The sequence below is a fragment of the Trichomycterus rosablanca genome, chromosome 5 (genome assembly GCF_030014385.1).
Source record: "Trichomycterus rosablanca isolate fTriRos1 chromosome 5, fTriRos1.hap1, whole genome shotgun sequence".
Lineage (NCBI taxonomy): Eukaryota > Metazoa > Chordata > Actinopteri > Siluriformes > Trichomycteridae > Trichomycterus > Trichomycterus rosablanca.
In genome coordinates, this window is record NC_085992.1 from 25341479 (window position 1) to 25361963 (window position 20485).

The following is a 20485-nucleotide window of genomic DNA, read 5'->3' on the forward strand; positions in this document are numbered from 1 at the left end:
TCACTGTCCATTTTATCAGCTTCACTTACCATATAGAAGCACTTTGTAGTTCTACAATTACTGACTGTAGTCCATCTGTTTCTCTGCATGCTTGATTAGCCTCCTTTCATGCTGTTCTTCAATGGTCAGAACTCTCCTAGGACCACCACAGAGCAGGTATTATTTAGGTGGTGGATCATTCTCAGCACTGCAGTGACACTGACAAGGTGGTGGTGTGTTAGTGTGTGTTGTGCTGGTATGAGTGGATAAGACACAGCAACGCTGCTAGAGCTTTTAAACACCTCACTGTCACTGCTGGACTGAGAATAGTCCACCAACCAAAAATATCCAGCCAACAGTGCTCCATGGGCAGTGTGCTGTAACCACTGATGAAGGTCTAGAAGATGACCAACTCAAACAGCAGCAATAGATGAGCGATCATCTCTGACTTTACATCTACAAGGTGGATCAACTAGGTAGGAGTGTCAAATAGAGTGGACAGTCGAGTCAAGTCAAGTCAACTTTATTTATATAGTGCTTTTTACAATAGACATTGTCTCAAAGCAACTTTACAAAAACCAGGACCAACAGATACAAAAACCCCTGTTGAGCAAGCCGAGGGCGACTGTGGCAAGGAAAAACTCCCTGAAAATTACAGAAAGAAACCTTGAGAGGAACCAGACTCAGCAGGGCCCATCCTTCTTGGGTGGTCTGGAGGATACTTTAAATAAATAGGATTTACACAAATCATACAAACACAGAATTAAATGAACTAAAAGTTATAACTGGCAATAAATAAAGAAATAAATAATAATAGAGTTATTATTCGGTCTAGTCTTTAATAAAGTCTGTAGTGAGTTCTTGTCATTCTTGGTGCAGTTACTCCCGACCTGTCACATCCGGCAGGAGCAGCACTGCAGTCTCGACTTTAATCCTTAACCTCGGCGGGTAAACAGGTTTCCATCAGAATGCCCTCGGGGTAAAACAATAGAGAATGTAGTTAATAATGTACAATGCTAGTTAAGTAAAACAGTTTTACAGAGAGTTTTAGACTCCGGCAGCCCTAATTATTACAGCATAACTAAAAGGGAGAGCGAGCAGGTAACAAGGTCATGAAGGCTTTCACAGGACATCAGCGCCCACCTCTTCTACCCAAACCGGAGTGATCGGACAGGAGAGGCAGAACGACAGCAACCCAACATCCCTGATCACCACAAGTTTCTATGACCAAGAACCCCCAAGCTCTGCGCCTTTGTCTATATTAATCAAAAGCCTGAGAAAATAAATATGTTTTCAGTCTAGACTTAAACATTGAGACTGTGTCCGAATCCCGAACAGAGGCAGGAAGATTATTCCAAAGTTGTGGAGCTTTGTAAGAAAATGCTTTTCCACCAGCTGTGATCTTTTTAATTCTAGGAACTATAAGTAACCCTGCATCTTGTGAGCGAAGTGGACGCGCTGGGCTGTAGTGATTAATAAGCTCACTCAGATACTGTGGAGCCAGACCATGTAGCGCTTTATAGGTTAGTAAAAGTATTTTGTAATCAATGCGGAATTTAACTGGAGGCCAGTGTAGAGATGATAGAACAGGAGTAATATGATCAAATTTTCTAGTTCTAGTTAGCACTCGAGCTGCTGCATTTTGAACTAACTGGAGTTTGTTTATGGATCTACCAGAGCATCCAGTTAGAAGAGCATTACAATAATCTAACCGAGAAGTTATAAACGCATGGATCAGTTTTTCAGCGTCATTAACAGATAGTATATTTCTTATTTTAGAAATATTACGCAAATGATAGAAAGCAACTCTAGTAATATTATTAATGTGTGTACCAAAGGAGAGATCTGAATCTATTGTGACACCTAAGCATTTTACATCAGAGCTAGGAGTAACAGAGAAAGTGTTTAGGTTTAGCACCAGGTTAGACAACTCGACCCTCACAGCTTTAGATCCAACAAGTAAAACCTCTGTTTTATCTGAATTAAGTAAAAGAAAATGACCTGATATCCAGTTTTTTATGTCGTTTACACAATCTTCTATCTTACTGATTGTGTCAGTATCATTTGGTTTGGCTGATATATACAGCTGTGTGTCATCTGCATAGCAGTGAAAATTTATGCCATGTCAGTGTCACTGCAGGGCTGAGAATTATCCACTACCTAAATAATACCTGCTCTGTAGTGGTCCTGTGGGGGTCCTGACCATTAAAGAACAGGGTGAAAGCAGGCTAAAAAGGTATGTAGAGAAATAGATGGACTACAGTCAGTAATTGTAGAACTTCCAAATACTCCTATATGTTAAGTGGAGATGATAAAATGGATAGTGAGTGTATGTTATGGCTGATCAGTGTATGTCCTTCTGTTGTGTCTCTGTAATGTGTTACTTTAGTAGTCCTATCAGCACAACTCAGCAGTGTCTCCTCTGCCCTTGTAGATTTGGCCTCACTTGACAAGCAATAGGTCCTAAATATAGTGCACTTTTAAGGCCAGAGGCTATTTTCTTCTCCCAGTCCATGGTGAAGACTGGGGAACGTGTTGAGAATGCTTTATCAGCAAGCAAATATTTCACACCACAAATTTTAACAGCAGATCACCGTTATCACAAACTTAACATAGATCAAGGCTGCGTGAGACATTAAAACTGAGGCCATGTCTCAACGTGTGTGTGACTTGGTGCGCAGGATCTCATAAACTACCACTATGTGTGTTTATTCTTTTATGGAATCCCAGCTGACTGTTGCTGGATTTTAGCTGTCAACACCCCTCCCCCCAAATCACACAAACACCCACACAAAACACACAGCTGGAATAGAACTGTGTGTTACACAATAATAATAGTAGTAAAAAGTAATAGTGCCAGATAATGCCAAACTAAGACCGTGTAAGTCGCACCTTTGTATTGAGGGCTTTGCATAATTACCTTTTACCTGACTGACCTTTATTTAATACACACAACCACAAACCCTCCCACGCACCTACACAGCACAATCCAGCTTCACCATAACAATGCCCGAAATGTAGAGCAATTAGTACAATTAGTCTGTGTTTTACTTTTTGTCGAAATCAATTAAAATGAATTAAGATTGTTTACTGCAACTGTTCTTTAACTGTGACTGAATTATAAATAAAATTTACATTCTTTTACAATTTAATAAGTTCATATGCTAGGATATATGCTAGGTAAAAATATACATACAAGAACATACAAATTATTAATTTACATTTACATTACATTAGGCATTTAGCAGATGCTATTATCCAGAGCTTACAGAAGTGCTGTTGAAAATAATGCAAGAAATAAATAAGAGCTTTAGTAAGTACAAGTCAGCTTAAGTGCTTAGTAAAGAGGTGGGTTTTTAATAGTCTTTTAAAGAGTGAGAGATTCAGATGTTCGGACAGACAAGGGAAGCTCGTTCCTCCACTTGGGTGCAAATACAGAGACGAGCCTTGATGCTTGTCTTCCTTGAGTTCTGGGTGGAGGATCATGTCGAGTGAGACTAGAGGCTCAGAGGTTGCGTGGTACAGAGCAGGTTTTATTAGACCTCAAAGGTAACTTGGAGCTGGTCCATTTTTGGCTTTGTAGGTGAGCATCATTGTTTTAAACTGATTGCGTGCAGCTACAGGAAGCCAGTGAAGAGAACGTAGCAGTGGGGTGATGTGGCAGTGTTTGTGGCAGTATTTAGGTTGGTTAAAAACCAGGCGAGCAGCTGCATTTTACATGAGTTGCAAAGGTTTAATAGTGGACATGGGAGCACCTGCCAGGAGGGAGTTGCAGTGGTCCAGTCGTGAGATTATTATTTTCGATTTAATAGTGTTAAATGTTATAATGGAATGTATCTTTGTGTCATTACCTTGTTATAATTTGTTTGTGATTGTAAATAACTGATGAGTTAAAACTATCACACTGTCTAGCTTGCTTGATTGTGAACAGTGTCACCAATGTGGTTTTATGGTTCATGTAATACGTCTGACCATGTACAGTGGATATAAAAAATCTACACATCCATGCAACTATGATTTTTATGTAAAAAAATCAGACCAACATAAATCCTTCTAGAACTTTTTCTACCTTTAATGTGACCCACAATCTGTATAATTTAATAAATAAAACAAACTATTATCATTTGAAAAAAAAAAAAAAAAAAAAAAAAAAAAGTACAACTATGTGGTTGTATAAATATGCACACCCTTAAACTAATACTTTGTGATCAACCTTTTGAATTTATAACATCATTCAGTATTTTTAGGTAAGAGTCTATTAGCATGGCACATCTTGACTTGGCAATCTTTGCATGCTTTCTTGCAAAATCACTCCAAATCTGTCTGGGCTTCTACTGTGCAGAGCCCTCTTCAACCTACAGATTTTTAATTGGATTCAGGTCCATAACATTGATCGTCTTCTGGTGAAGCCATTCTGTTGTTGATGTGGAGCTATGGTTTGGGTCGTTGTTGTACTGAAAGGTAAAATTCCTCTTCATCTTTAACTCTTTAGCAAAGGCAAAGCTTTTTGTGCCAAAATTGCCTGATATTTGGTTTATTAGTTCCTTAACCTTGACTAAAGCCACAGTTCCAGTGAAAGAAAAACATCCCCAAAGCATAATGCTGCCACCACCATGCTTTACTGTGGGTATGTTGGTCTTTTGGTGATGCGCAGTGTTTTATTTTGGACCAAACATACTTTTTGGTATTATTGCCAGAAGGTTTAACCTTGGTCATCAGACCTTAACACATTGTTCCCACCTTTTTGGAAGAATTGATGTAGATTTATGCAAAATGTAGTTGGGCTTAAATGTTTTTTCTATCACCCTACAACAGCCCAGACGATGTAGAATACAGGAGATTGTTTTCACATGTAGTACTGGAGCAGTTCACTTTGTGTCTTTTTATCAATTTTGAGGGACATACAGTTCTTGGTAATGTCACTGTTGTGCCATATTTTATGCACCTGTTGATCCACGGTAGATCTATTGCCTTGGAAATATAGACTTTTTACAACCTCAAATCAGAAAAAGTTGGGACAGTATGGAAAACGCAAATAAAATAAAAATGCAGAGTTTCTTACATTTACTTTGACTTTTATTTGATTACAGATAGAGTGAACCTGAGATATTTCATGTTTTATCTGCTCAACTTCATTTAATTCCAAAAAAGGTTGGGACAGGGGGCAGTTTAGGGCTAGTAATGAGGTGAAAAAACTAAATAATGATGTGAATTAAAAAGGTAATTGTAATTATGGTGTGGTACAAAAGCAGCATCCAGGAAAGGCTGAGTCTCTGATGAGCAAAGATGATCAGAGGATCTCCAGTTTGCCAACAAATGTGTGAGAAAATGATTGAAATGTTTAAAAACAATGTACCTCAAAGAAAGATTGGTAGGGATTTGCATATTTCTCCCTCTACAGTGCATAATATCATTAAACCATTCAAGGAATCAGGAGGAATTTCAGTGCGTAAAGGCCAAGGGCGCAAGCTTAAGCTGGCTCGAAGGCATCTAGGATGGACCATCACACAGTGGAAATGTGTATTGTGGTCAGATGAATCAGCATTCCAGGTCTTTTTTGGAAAAAATGGACGCCGTGTGCTCCGAACCAAAGACGGAAAGGACCATCCAGACTGTTATCAGCAACAAGTCCAGGGTCTGTCATGGTATGGGGCTGTGTCAGTGCCCTTGGCAAAGGTCATTTACACTTCTGTGATGGCAGCATTAATGCAGAAAAGTACATTGAGATCTTAGAGCAACATGTGCTGCCTTCAAGACGTCATCTTTTCCAGTGACATCCATGCATTCCACCACATGCTGCACACATTACAAAGGCATGGCTGCTGAAGAAGAGGATACGGGTACTGGACTGGCCTTGCCTGCAGTCCTGACCTTTCCCCAGTAGAGAATTTCGAAATGAAAAATGCGACAACGACGACCCCGTACTGTTGCACATCTTAAGACGTGTTTGCAGGAAGAATGAGACGAAATAAAAGCTGAAACACTAAATCACTTGGTCTCCTCTGTGCCAAAATGTCTTTTAAGTGTGGTGAAAAGGAATGGCAACATTACAAAGTGGTAAATGCTTTACTGTCCCAACTTTATTTGGAATGTGTTGCAGACTTGAAATGCAGGAATGGATGTTTATTAATAAAATGAAATGTTGAGCGGATAAAACATGAAATATCTCAGGTTCATCCTGTGTGCAATCAAATAAAAGTCAAAGTAAATGTAGGAAGTTTTTTTATTATTTGCTTTTTCCATGCCGTCCCAACTTTTTCTGATTTGGGGTTGTACATCCACTGTAATTTTCCACACTATAAGGTAACAGACATGGTGGCACAGCTGGTAAAGATACCCAAGTTTATTTGGTTTATTTGGATTGATGCTTTTTCAGAAAGAACATGTTTTTACTTACCTAAAAAATCACATGCTCCCGACAATATTTATTTAACATTTAATGAAGAACAATTCTCCGAAACTTTTCCCTCCCAGTGTACTGGTAAGAGCCATTCCCATAAGCACCAGATTGTGAGTGTTTGTTTCAGTGAGGTCTCATGACTGAGTGCAAAGTGTGCACACCCTTTTAAGGTTAGAACAAATTCATTCATCATCATATTCCGGGCAAAACTAACACAGCCAGTTCAGAAAGTGGTGAAAGAGTTGAGTAAGACCTCAGCCAAAAATGTGGGGAGAGACAGACAGGAGGAGATTAATGAAAATACCTGTTTTCCAATAGCGTGGTGCCACTGCTGATGTTTAAGCTGGCAGCATTGAAGTCATACCACTTTCCTACTGGCTTAATGATTAAGGTACCATTTACATTTTCAGCATTCCGCTTTTTATCCAAAGCGATTTACAGTACTGTGACAGTATATAGTCTAAGCAATTGAGGGTTAAGGGCCTTGCTTAAGGGCTTAACAGTAGCAACCTGGCAATAGTGGGGCTTGAACCAGCAACCTTTCGATTACTAGTCCAGTACCTTAACAGCTGCCCAGAAAACTTTATGAGCCTGTCTGTCACCAAGAGACAAACCATCAAATAATAAATAATGTGCATTTTTAATATATGTACATTGTAACAATAATTATTATCTATAATTACAAGCTTTACCTGAAGTTTGGCCATTATATCCAACCAACATATTGTCAAAGACAGTGATCAAAAAATACATACTGTTTATTTAAATTTTGAACTTGTAGCTGTTCCAAGGAAGGCACACTCTGAAATAGCACCCTAATTTTAGTGTACTTACTACTTTAACATACTTTGACAATACAATGCTGTATAAAATAAACTGATGACCTAAAACATTGCAGCATCTCCCAAAAATGTGTGTGGCAACGCTTGTTTCATAACAGTTGTGCATGTTATAGTCAGGGATGTATAAAATATTGGGCTGATAGTAGTTACTTACCACCTCCTTGTTTCTACACTCACTGTCCATTTTATTAGCTCCACTTACCATATAGAAGCACTTTGTAGTTCTACAATTACTGACTGTAGTCCATCTGTTTCTTTACATACTTTTTTTTAGCCTGCTTTCACCCTGTTCTTCAATGGTCAGGACCCTCACATGACCACTACAGAGCATGGTGGTGGTGTGTTAGTGTGTGTTGTGCTGGTATGAGTGGATCAGACACAGCAATGCTGATAGAGTTTTTAAACACCTCACTCTCACTGCTGGACTGAGAATAGTCCACCAACCAAATATATCCAGCCAACAGCGCCCCGTGGGCAGCGTCCTGTGACCTCAAAGATGACCAACTCAAACAGCAGCAATAGATGAGTGATCGTCTCTGACTTTACATCTACAAGGTGGACCTACTAGGTAGGAGTGTCTAATAAAGTGGACAGTGAGTGGACACGGTATTTAAAAACTCCAGCAGCGCTGTTGCTTGTGACCACCACCATGTCAGTGTCACTGCAGTGCTGAGAATGATCCACCACCTAAATAATACCTGCTCTGTGGTGGTCCTGACCATTGAAGAACAGCATGAAAGGGGGCTAACAAAGCATGCAAAGAAACAGATGGACTACAGTCAGTAATTGTAGAACTAGAAAGGGCCTCTATATGGTAAGTGGAGCTGATAAAATGGACAGTGAGTGTAGAAGCAAGGAGGTGGTTTTAATGTTATGGCTGATCGGTGTACAGTACACTTGTTGAATAGGCAGGAAAGACCTGAGTGACTTTGAAAAGGGGCGGTTTTTATGAGCAGAAAATGGTTAGTGGGTTGAATTAAGGTATTTTTAAAATAATCATCCCATCAACCATCAACAGTGATCCAAGGCGGGACAAGCCATGAACCACAAAAAGATTTTTGGGTGGCCATGACTCACATGATGAGGTAAATGTGTCATAACACACAGTGCATGAAACCTTTCTGTTTATAAAGCTGCATTACAGGCCAGTCAAGTGTTCATGCTAACTTCCACAACTGAAAGCACCTACAATGTGCACACAGGCATTGGAACTCAACATGGAGCATTACAAGAATCCTGTTCTCTCCAAAAAGACAGCATGTGGACAGCATGTGCATTGTTTAGAAGATATAGCACCAGGATGCACTTAATGATTCATTGTGCAACAAAGGTTGAATGACCTGCTTGCATCGCTTTGGTACCAGACACCACAAGATAAATACAAACCCAAATTAAAAAAAAAGTTAGGACAGCATGGAAAATGCAAATAAAAGACCAAACGTGTTTCTTACATTTACTTTGATGTTTATTTTATTGCAGAAAGTATGAACCCAAGATATTTCATGTTTTGTCTGCTCATCTTCATTTCATTTCATTTTAAATAATGTGATTTTAAACAGATGATGACTCTACTAATGATTTGGAACAAAATCAGTATCCATGAAAGGAGTCTTTGAAGAGTAAAGGTGATCAGAGGATCATCATGATTGTCAACAAATGCGTGAGAAAATTAGTGAAAGGTTTAAAAACAATGTACCTCAAAGAAAGATTGGAAGGGATTTGAATATTTATTTTTCTACAGTGCATAATATCATTAAATGATGAAATGAATCTGGAGGAATTTCAGTGCGTAAAGGGGAAGGGTGCAAGCTTAAGCTGAACGCCTTGATTTCTTATCCCTCAAACGGCACTGCATCAAAAACTGTTATTTATTAACAGCTGATTTAACCACATGGGTGATGGATTACTTTGGCAAACCTTTGTCAAACACTACAATACGGAGTTACATAATGCACAAATATCACCTAAATTTTTAGTGTGCAAAAAAAGCAGCCTTATGTCAACCATGTCCAGAAAGAGCATTGAGTTCTCTGTGCTCAAAGGCATCTGGGATGGACCATCACACAGTGAACACGTGTATTGTAGTCAAACAAATCAGTATTCCAGATCTTTTTTTGGAAGTAATGTATGCTGTGTGCTCCGAACCAAAGACAAAAAGGACCATCCAGACTGTTATCAGCAAAGTCCTAAAGCCAGGGTCTGTCATGGTATGGGGCTGTGTCAGTGCCCTTGGCAACGGTAATTTACACCTTTGTGATGGCAGCATTAATGCAGAAAAGTACATACATGTTTTCCAGGGACGTCCATGCATTTTTTAACAAGACAATGTAAAACTACTGCACAGTTTACAAAAGCATGGCTGCGGAAGAAGAGGGTACGGGTACTGGACTGGCCTGCCTGCAGTCCTGACCTGTCAGCAACAGAGAATGAGTGGAGAATTTTGAAACAAAAAACATGACAACAACAAACCAGTACTGTTGCACACCTTAAGACATATTTGCAGGAAGAATGGGACTTAATAACACCTGAAACACTTTGCTTGGTATTTTTTTGCATTTGACATTTTGCATACTGTTCCAACTTTTTTCTGATTTGGGGTTGTAAATAACTATATACTTGTATGATCCTCTGGTGACTTGGGAGCCCTAATCATTTCTATAACACACCTGCAAGAATGTCCAATTTGCAAGTATCTATTAGTTTGCACTCCAATGCCCATAACACTGGATTTCCGGGTGCATCCAGCTTCGGAAAAGGAAAGTCATGCCACCTTCCTGGGCAGTTCCCAGGGATGAAAAGAATGCTGACAACCCTCATCAATGGAAGACTGTACTGGACCAAGTGGTCTGGCACCATAGCCTCAGAGAAGTATGCCAACAAACTAGCTGGTGAAGAAGAGAGAGGCCGTGATATATAGGAAACCTTCCACCTGTAGCGACTTAATGCTTATGATCCATAGGTAACTGTGAACTGACAGAGGTTGTCAGATCAACATGCTACTGCACCTCCATTTCTCAACTGCCTGCCAAACCAGGACACACAGAGGGACACGACTCCTAACATGGAGCAGCTCTTGGACGGCCGCCACCATGTTACCAGCTGTAGCCTAGTGGTTAAGGTACTGGACCAGTGATCAGAGTGTCACTGGTTCAAGCCCCACCACTGCCAGGTTGCTGTCGTTGGGCCCTTGAGCAAGGCCCTTAACCCTCAATTGCTCAGACTGTATACTGTAACTGTAATGTAAGTCGCTTTGGATAAAGGTGTCTGCTAAATGCTGAAAATGTAAATGTAAATGTTACAGAAACAGCCCTACAGACATGACAACATCCCTACAAGAGACAGAGAGAAAATATAAGCAGAAAAAGCGAGACAAGATGACTGGAGAGTGATTTAGTCACTGATCAGTCACCATGCCATAAAAGCTAACTTAGATCTCTTCAGTCACGATCTTCTCACAGCCTACACACTAAGACCTGACCAAAACAGCCTGGCTGAACTTTATCATAGCTGTCAACCTGACCACCATATGACTTGCCAAGACCACAGTGAGGCTTCCATTGCTGGGTATGCCCTACCTGACTGTCTTAGAGAAGATGAAATCAGCATTTTGGCTCAGCCAGACAGTGTGGCAGAAAGAGATGCATTCTGGGAGTTGTGGTCAACAGTGGGGGGGGGTGTTGGAGAGGAGATTAAGGGAGTGGCCCCTTGCCGTGGTTTACGGCTTGCTTGTCATTGCTACAGAGGGCCTGGCAAGGCAACCAGCACTTTTCCTTGGGTCTGGTGTTCACACGGTGGTGGAGGCTGTCACTTCTGCAACCTCAAGCTTTTTTAAAACACTTTTTTATGTTGCTGCTGTTTTTTTGGTTTGCGTGTCTCTGTGTGTTTGAATTTAGCTTTGACTGCAGTCATAACAAAATCTGTAGCTTCTATTCTTAGCCATCAACGTTTTTATTAGTGTGTGTTGGTGATAGTGTGTAGGGAAGTCTGTGTGCTTGTAGTGGGTCCTTGAGTAAGTTTAGTCTTGCCTGATGTTCTCCTTCTGCTTCTCAGAATTTCTCAGCTTTCTCTCTCATTGATGAACATGTTTCCCACTCAGCCAATCAAGAAAGTACCTATTTTAATCCCACCTAACCTAACTTAACCTGCAATTGAATACTGCTGTTCATCATATTAAGCCTGGGCTTTGAAATACCCCCAGGATCAAGGGATCATACTAAACATCATTATAGAAACAGAAAAAATATGGGTTCTCAGACTAATAGATTCTGAATCTGTGTCTCTGTTTGAGCATTATCACCTGTAAGCCTTGTTTTGACAGTAAGGCAGGTGGCTATGTTACTGCAGGTCTGATAAGGACGTCTATTGTTTTTGCTTTATGTCTCAGCTCAGAAATGTAATCCAGTCCTACATAACTAATACTGTATGCTCCACTGAGGTATGAATGTGAACTCTGTTTACACGCACATATTTGCCCCAATCAGAATAAGCTCTGAATGTTTCCTTGTTAATTAATTAGTTCTTTGTTACTTATTCATTTTTTTACATTTTACATTTACATGTAAAGAGAGATGTGCTTCCATAATGAACATTACCCTACTTTAGTTTAACTAGACAACAGTCCATCAATACAAATACAAAGTTTTTTTTTAATGCAAGAAATAAATAAGAGTGTTAGTAAGTACATGTCAGCTTAAGTGCAAAGTAAAGAGGTGTTTTTTTAATCATCTTTTGTTCGGACAGACAGGGGTTCTGACTGGAGGATCAAGTTGAGCGAGACTAGTGGCTCGAAGGTTGCATGGTACAGAGCGGGGTTTTATTAGACCTCAAAGGTAACCTGGGGCTGGTCCATTCTTGGCTTAGACGAGCATCAGTGTTATAAACTGAATGCGGGCAACTAATAGAAGCCAGTGAAGAGAACACAGCAGTGGGGTAATGTTTAGGTTGGTTAAAAATCAGACAAGCAGCTGCATTTTGGATGAGTTGCAGGGGTTTAATAGTTTTCAAAAAAATCAATAAAAATTAAATTAATAAAAATTTCAGCAGCAGCTTGTAAACAGTAATGGATATTTACATTGTCATAAAAATAAGATAAGTCATTATTTCTGAATGTAAGACACTGGAAACATAATAAAATAACAATGGAAACGTTTAATACTGTTTATTAAAATTTATTTACATTTGTATTTATTCAGTTATTTTTGAAGCATTTCTAACCTTTGATTTCATAAAATTTAGTAATATATTTTTTATTTTAGTCTACTAAGATATATTTTGTAGTTTTAGTAACTCAGCCATCTAATGTAAATTACCATTCACTCTTAAACGTAATCCAGAACTGAGATTATAAACATGTAAGGAATTATTTTTATTGTTAACTTCTTCTTGCCAATAAAAAGCATGTTCTTTCAGATTGTTAGGATGAAATAAATGCAATTGCTTGAATTGTTATTTTTTATAACAACAAAATTAATGCCAACAGTCACATTATGCAAAAAGATTCAAATGCAGGCAAGTACCTAATGTAATTACCATACTTTTGTCTATTTCACTGGAAAGCAACTAAAAGGCCAAACTGTAGTAGCATATTTGAAATTACTGATATGTAACACTGATAGGTGGCACGTGGCTTGGTGGGTAGCGCTGTCGCCTCACAGCAAGAAGGTCCTGGGTTCGATTTCCAGGCGGTCCGGGTCCTTTCTGTGCGGAGTTTGCTTGTTCTCCCCGTGTCTGCATGGGTTTCCTCTGGGATCTCCGGTTTCCTCCCACAGTCCAAAAACATGCAGTCAGGTTAATTGGAGACACTGAATTATGGGTATGGGTGTGTGGGTGCCTTGCGCCCATCGAAAAGCTGGGATAGGCTCCAGCATTCCCCCCGCGACCCTAATTGGATAAGCGGTTAAGAAAGTGAGTGATATGACAAAAATACAAAAATTATGCAAAATAAAATCTTGTTTTGATGTTGATTGACTTTTAGGCTGTCCTGGTGGTAGCAACAAATGTATTTCTAGTGTCTATATCTGTGAACTATATAGGGTACCTGATTGACTCCTTAACAAAAAGTGCACTATGTAAATTTTAAATCATTTTAGGATTTTAGATTAGCGATCAAGTCACATCCCATTTGTCTGACTGAAATGTACAAATTAAGGTATTTTTTAATTCTAATGGTGCTATCAGTCTAATTATTGTTTGTTTGTTTATTAGGATTTTTACGTCATGTTTTACACTTTTGGTTACATTCATGACAGGAAACGGTAGTTACTTATTACACAAGGTTCATCAGTTCACAAGGACAGTTTAGTGTCTCCAATTCACCTCACTTGCATGTCTTTGGACTGTGGGAGGAAACCGGAGCACCCAGAGTAAACCCATGCAGACACAGGGCGAACATGCAAACTCCACACAGAAAGGACCCTGACTGCCCACCTGGGGATCGAACCCAGGACCTTCTTGTTGTGAGGCAACAGTGCTACCCACTTAGCCACCGTGCCGCCCCTCTAATTATTAAAGAGATATTTAGACTGTACATGTAAATATTGTCTTTTTTTAAACATGCTCTTTAGCTGGTGCTGTTTATAATGGGTTCCATGATTTTTATGTACTTCTTACTCGCTTGATTTTGCTGTTATTCTTTTTTTTTTTTACTTCCCCTATTTAACATTCATCTGTTAGCCAGGCTAGAAAAACCACAGCACTCTACTTATGTCTGAAACATGGAATGAATGAGAAAAACAAGCTTCTGTCAATCAGTCGAGTGACCAGTTTTGTTCATGAAGGCAGTACTTGCCTCAATCCCAGTCATTCACACAAACAAACCAAAAAACATGTCTACAGCCAAGTTTAACACAGCGATCCTAAACCTATAGTTAAGTCTAGAACTGCTAAAGTGGGATTTTAAAAGGCCAGTCCCTGAAATAAGGAATCAAGGAATAACAAGGCAAAATTATAGACTACATAAAAAGTCAGGCTAGACATGGCTAAAGGGAACATATACAATTTCTATGGATTTATGTGTAATTTTGATAAATTATGAGTTTCCATTTTCACTTTTACATCAGGAATATGTTTAAGCCATATAAAACGTATATGTAAAATAGCTTCAGGATTACTTCTACCACAAACTGGAGAGTTTTCTCCCCTTTACAGCCTCAGTAAAGCAGTTCTCCAGGGGTCAATTAAATTCTTGGTTCACTCCTTTTTCTTTTGTAAACTGGGATCACGTGAGTTCCCATACCACAGCTACACAGATTACACACAACTACACGTACAATCTTTCACCCAAATCTCACAGTCTGACTTCCAGACACATTATTATCTAGCTTGGGTGAAATAACTTAGACACCCGTACACTCCATTTACCACACACAGCAAATACTTCTGGTGTGTTATATACTGATCAGCCATAACATTAAAACCACCTCCTTGTTTCTACACTTACTGTCCATTATATCAGCTCCACTTACCATATAGAAGCACTTTGTAGTTCTACAATTACTGACTGTAGTCCATCTGTCCATTCTCAGCACTGCAGTGACACTGACTTGGTGGTGGTGTGTTAGTGTGTGTTATGCTGGTATGAGTGGATCAGACACAGCAGCGCTGCTGGAGTTTTTAAATACCGTGTCCACTCACTGTCCACTCTAATAGACACTCCTACCTAGTTGGTTCACTTTGTAAATGTATAGTCAGAGACGATCGCTCCTCTATTGCTGCTGTTTGAATTGGTCATCTTCTAGACCTTCATCAGTGGTCACTGGATGCTGCCCACGGGGCGCTGTTGGCTGGATATTTTTGGTTGGTGGACTATTCTCAGTCCAGCAGTGACAGTGAGGTGTTTAAAAACTCCATCAGCACTGCTGTGTCTTATCCACTCATACCAGCACAACACACACTAACACACCACCACCATGTCAGTGTCACTGCAGTGCTGAGAATGATCCACCACCTAAATATTACCTACTCTGTAGTGGTACTGGATGAGTCATGACCATTGAAGAACAGTTTGAAAGGAGGCTAATCAAGCATGCAGAGAAACAGATGGACAACAGTCAGTAATTGTAGAACTACAAAGTGCTTCTATATGGTAAGTAGAGCTGATAAAATGGACAGTGAGTGTAGAAACAAGGAGGTGGTTTTAATGTTATGGCTGATCAGTGTATAATACTGCTTCTTTCTTTGTTCATAACCTTTGCAGGTTAATAACTCTTCAATAAGTGCACTTTTTCGGCTTCCTTTTGCTATTAGGATTTAATTTAAGGGCCCTGCTTTTTAAGCCTCAAAGAACTCTAAAGATCCTTTCATGGGTCATTATGTGAAGGATTATGTCTGTTTTCGCTGGTAGAGTGGGTGCTGCAGAGTAATATGGGTCCTGAGAATTGGGTTTAGTTCTGACCTCAGAGGGGAGTTTTGCCTGTTCTACTCTTATATTCGTGGGTGTTCATAAGACAATCAGGTTTTACCCTGTCTCCCCAAAAACATGAAGAAAGTGGATTGGCTGATCTTAATCTATTGGGTATAGGTGTGCAAGTAAATGTGATAGTGTGTAGTGCACTGCATTGTTTTGGCACCCTATTTAGAGTGTATTTTTTGCTGTACAAGTAGTCTTCCTGGGTGGCACTAGATCCACCATGACTCTGGTAAAGCAGTTACTGATAATAAATGAGTGAATATTCTTTGTACCTTTTGTTGTAGTAATTTTTTGTATGACATGTTTTTTTTAATTTATTTTTTTATTTTATTTTATTTTTTTTATACTGATTTTTAGTTAAGAATATTTTCCAGTACCTTGCACTGTTGTGCTTTAAAGTGCAGTAAAATAAAACTTTGCAAAATAATTAATTTATGAAAATGTGCACGTTTTTTTGAACTGAATGTATTACCCTAAGACATTTCTATGTTTTGTTATTTTAGTTACTTTTAATTACTAGTTACTTTTAATTACTAGTTACTTTTTACAGTTTATTGTGTTAATGTAATACACCGATCAGCCATAATATTAGAACCACCTCCTTGTTTCTACACTCACTGTCCATTTTATCAGCTTCACTTACCATATAGAAGCACTTTGTAGTTCTACAATTACTGACTGTAGTCCATCTGTTTCTCTGAATGCTTTTTTAGCCCCCTTTCATGCTGTTCTTCAATGGTCAGGACCCCCACAGAGTAGGTAATATTTGGGTGGTGGATCATTCTCAGCACTGCAGTGACACTGATATGGTGGTGGTGTGTTAGTGTGTGTTGCGCTGCTGGATTTTTTAAACACTTCAATGTCACTGCTGGACTGAGAATAGTTCACCAACCAAACATCCAGCCAACAGCGCCCTGTGGGCAGCGTCCTGTGACCACTGATGAAGGTCTAGAAGATGACCGACTCAGACAGCAGCAATAGATGAGTGATTGTCTCTGACTTTTACATCTACAAGGTGGACCAACTAGGTAGGAGTGTCTAATAGAGTGGACACTGTATTTAAAAACTCCAGCAGAGCTGCTGTCTGATCCACTCATACCAGCACAACACACACTAACACACCACCACTATGTCATTGTCACTGCAGTGCTGAGAATGATCCAACACTCAAATAATACCTGCTCTGTGGTGGTCCTGTGGGGGTCCTGACCACTGAGAAATGGTGAAAGCAGGCTAAAAAGGTATGTAGAAAAATAGATGGACTACGGTCAATAATAGTGCCTCTATATGGTAAGTAGAGCTAATAAAATGGACAGTGAGTATAGAAACAAGGAGGTGGTTTTAATGTTATGGCTAATCAGTGCTTTTTCTATTTATGTTAACATTATATTAATATAACTAATAATCCTGAGTACATGCTGTTTCAGGCCACATTGAAATCAGACTCTAGATTAGGTGGTGGAATTATATTTTATATTTGTTTTTCTTTTAACTATTCATGGGTCTTACGTCCACAAACCCTACTAACAGCTAACTAATCTCCCAATGTATTAAATTTGTGTAATATAGGAATTCATTTGGTTAATAAGGTTTGTAACACCAGAATCTAAAATTACAAGTTTAATATATGTGAAATGCTATAAAGCACAGCTAAATTGTTTAACGATTTACAATTTCGGCATTTAGCAGATGCTTTTACAGTACTGTGATAGTATGTTTTCTGAGCAATTGAGGGTTAAGGACCTTGCTCAATGTCCCAACAGTGGCAAACTAACAGTGGTGAGGCTTGAACCAGCGACCTTCTGCTTACTAGTCCTGTACCTTAACCACTAGGCTACAACTGCCCTAACAAGACTTAGACAATACCTAACTGTTTGTGCCTTTGATTTCCCATTCCTAGTCCGACCATGTTTATTCTGCAAACCAAGTGGAAAAGAAGCAGGTTTCTGGTATTACCTGGTCTTTTAGAGTATTAAAGGACTAAATGTAAATGCAGATTTAGACATGTCTACATCTTCTGCTGTATGTCTTGACCTACCTATTTTAAGTAGCCTTGTTATGTAAAGTAATCAGGTAATCTTTAATCGAGGAAGAAAGGAGCACCAGGATAGGTTTGTTTACTTTAACTAAACTTTTGGGCTGCATGCCATGAGAATGAATGCCTGCAGTCATGTAGCGGAGCCTTGTGAGAGAAATATACTGAGAGAGAGAGAAGGAGAGAGAGAAATGCTTATAGTGTAGCGCTTTCTTCATTACAGTAAGCCCACATCTGAACAGTGTTCCCGCACTGACTAATGTTACACAGAGGATTGAACTAGGATCTAGACAAAAACATTCATCATGCAGTCAAGATCTTCCAAACTCTACTGTCAAAGACCAGAAACTTGAGGTCTTTTACAAACAAATACTCTGGCAATGATTAATAGAAGTTTTAGAGAACACAAAGTCACCCACTCTGTTCATTCTGCCCTTCTTCACACACTTGTGAAATAATTTAAAAACAAACACTGGCTTCATTGTTCCCACTCAGTGATTCATATTAGCAGGAACAATGGGAGAGTTTTGAGATCAGTAAAAGCTCTTGCTCTGGGTTCTTGTTTACTCAAAATGACATAAGCAGGTGCGAAGATGGGCTCTCACATTTCCTTTACTATTCATTGTAAATGTCCACTGACCAGAGCAGGTCTCTTCCTTTTTTGTTCTTTTTGTTTCCTACCTTTGATTGTCTGATTTCATGTAACATATATACACTAACATTCGACTGAGTCTGACTAATGGCACTGTCATGCTTCTCTACTCCATTACACCACCAGTTCAGGTGTGTGTATAAACATGACTGATGGCATTTCATTCAAACTTCACTTCCACTGGGCACATGGCTGAGTGCTAATGGTCCTCGGTAACAGTTGTCTAAAAAATACAAAAGGAAATTGGGTTACACTAGCATATGTACAAAATACTGAATCATGGATTAGAGGAGAAATATAGTTCCAGTTCTCAAGTGAACTGCTCCCTAAAGCCCAATTTCCTTCAATTGGATTACTGTTTGCCATGATCTATTGCCTGCCTCTAAGCCCGTCCATAACTAGCTGGCAGAGAATGAATAGACATACCAGATCGCCATCTGTTCTACAATGGAAACAAAATAAGCTTTTTGTAGCATTTCCTTAGCCGGCTCTGTGTCAAATCCTTAAACAAAAATGCTTGAGGCAACCCTAAGCAACAGTTTGATCCTAACCCACTTTTAGGTTTAAATTCTATGACTGATTTTTAAATCTTTCAAGATCCAGGACACCCATGTAGCAAAATGTTCTGTTTACGGTAGTATAAAGTAGCATACATGATTTGTAATACCCAACAATCATATAGTGGCACAATGATTGCCACAAACTTCCAGGGTTCCTTTGACCTAGGTTTTGTCCTATTTACTTTGTTTAGACTCTGACATATTGACCTTGTGTACCTTTCAGTCCCTCTTGCGCTTCTCTTTCATTCCTGCCTTTAACCGCTGAATGGCCTTCATCTGCAGTTTCTGTAAGGCAGTGCCATGAGAATGGGCAGGTTGTGCAAACACGTAAATCCCAGGTGGATCAAAGTTGCCTCAGGCTTGACCTATATACCTGATACCCGACTTTAGCTTTCTACAGTGCTATTATAATAAGCTGCTGCAGTCTACCTAACCTGTTTTCTCAAGACTATTATTCACAACTCATATCTTCCTCATACATTAAAACACAATGGTAATGTTCTATGACTCATTGCAGGCTTTGTATTCTCATTGTAGGTTTTGAACAGATTCTCACTATCCTATTTTGTCCAGAATGAGACTGGTTTATCTTTTGATTTCATTTCATGTAAAGAAAGTTTACTCCCATCATTGCCACTGTTAGCTTCTTGCTTGTTCACTGGTATCTAGAGAGAGATCTCTGGGACAGCATACACTGATCAGCCATAACATTAAGACCACCTCGTTTCTACAAACATTGTCCATTTTATCGGCTTCACTTACCATATAGAAGCACTTTGTAGTTCTACAGTTACTGGCTGTAGTTGATCTGTTTCTCTGCATGGTTTGTTAACCCCTTTCATGCTGTTCTTCAATGGTCAGGACTCTCCCAGGACCACTACAGAGCAGGTATTACTTGGGTGGTGGATCATTCTCAGCACTGCAGTGACACTGACATGGTGGTGGTGTGTTAGTGTGTGTTGTGCTGGTATGAGTGGATAAGAGTTTTTAAACACCTCACTATTACTGCTGGACTGAGAGTAGTCCACCAACCAAAAATATCCAGCCAACAGCTCCCTGTAGGCAGCGTCCTGTGACCACTGATGAAGGTCTAGAAGATGACCAACTCAAACAGCAGCAATAGATGAGCGATCGTCTCTGACGATCTACAAGGTTGACCAACTAGGTAGGAGTGTCTAATAGAGTGGACAGTGAGTGGACATGGTATTTAAAAACTCCAGCAGCGCTGCTGTGTCTTATCCACTCATACCAGCACAACACACACTAACACACCACCACCATGTCATTGTCACTGCAGTGCTGAGGGTGACCCACCAGTGGTCCTGGCCATTGGTGGTCCTGGCCATTGAAGAACAGAGTAAAAGCAGGCTAAAAAGTATGTAAAGAAACAGATGGACTACAGTCAGTAATTGTAGAACTACAAAGTGCTTCTATATGGTAAGTGGAGCTAATAAAATGGACAGTGAGTGTAGAAACAAGGAGGTGGTTTTAATGTTATGGCTATTATGTAATATTTATTTTAATTTTATTTTAGCTTCTTCAACTGCTTTATCCTAGTCAGGGTCATGGTATGTCTAGTTTTCACAGGGAAACACTGGTTGCAAGGCCCT